Below are 1,348 nucleotides of genomic sequence, written 5' to 3' on the forward strand. Positions count from 1 at the left end.
TTCCTACCAATGCCACCAACCCCACCAGGGCCTGGGTTACCCCTAGAGGAGTCATCAATGTTAATCTTGAAAAACTCATCCTAAGGGGGCATCCACCTTCCCACCCTTTGAACCTTTTTCATAGCACATCTACCTCTCCTGACACAAGCTGAGGTAGGAGACAACTCTTGCAATCCCAACCTACTCACAATATCCACCTCATCTCTATCCAGAGGAAAATTCACCTCACATTTAGCTTCCACTGTCTCCCGAATCATAATAATGATTTTATTCCACACTTGTTGAACTAACAGTCTAACCTCACGAAAGATCCTCTTGTTCCTCTCGAGCCAAATCTGCCATAGTATGAAAATGGGCCCAATATACCAGACAGTCTAGAGGAAAGAGGACAAGATAGGAGGTCTTCCCAAACTGCTCCAAAACTCCACCAGAGAATCTGTGTGAACACAAGGATGCTTCCACACCCCCCACCAGTAATGCCAAATAAGAATAGAGAAGGGGCATCTGAAGAACAGGTGTGAGGAATCTTCCTCCCCATTACCACACAAAGCACAAATGGAAGGCCCCAAGAATCCCTGCTTGCAAATATTGTCCCAAGTTAGGCAGCTATTCAAAGCCAAACTCTAAGCGAAGCAGTTACACTTCGGCCAAGAAAAAATATTCCAAACATGTTTCCACCAGTGCACCTCTCTTCCCTCTAGTCTTCGGTTCAACAGTTCCTGGTATCCACTAGCCACAGTAAAGACGCCCTTAGGATTTGGAAACCAAGCAAGTCCATCCCTACCCTTGAGGGAACTATAGTGTCTATTTGCCAGAATGCCATGCAACTCAGCACACTCTTCCTCCATCCCAACAACCGGCCAGTCATTAGGAGCCTTCCATCGCTCCATCTCCAGCTGCCCACACCTATAAACAACCTTGAAGTCACTCACCCTTGACCACCCTGCCTCCAGAAACCTCTGGCAAAGATTCCCAAGGTTAGGAAACTGATCAAGGATGGGGGCGTATCCATCCCAAGAGTCATTCTAGAAAAGGACCTCTTCCCCCTCCTGCAAATCCAAAAGAGTCCTTCCTTAATTGGAGAATCCCCCTTCTTGAGAGTACACCAAATTGTTGAGCCTTTTCCCTCAAGCAGATATCTTGGAATTTCCTCCATCGGGATCCTCTGCATATATTTGTAGGCCAAAAGCCTAGCCCAGCCTCGATCCTGCTCAACACACCACCTCTAGTACAATTTAGCTACCAAAGCCTCCCCAAATAAAATAGAATGCCTTAAACCAAGCCCACCCAACTGCTTCGGGCTACATACCAAGTCCCAATTGACAAGACTTCATTTGGAAGAGGATAA

The sequence above is a fragment of the Cryptomeria japonica genome, chromosome 1, assembly GCF_030272615.1.
Source record: "Cryptomeria japonica chromosome 1, Sugi_1.0, whole genome shotgun sequence".
NCBI lineage: Eukaryota > Viridiplantae > Streptophyta > Pinopsida > Cupressales > Cupressaceae > Cryptomeria > Cryptomeria japonica.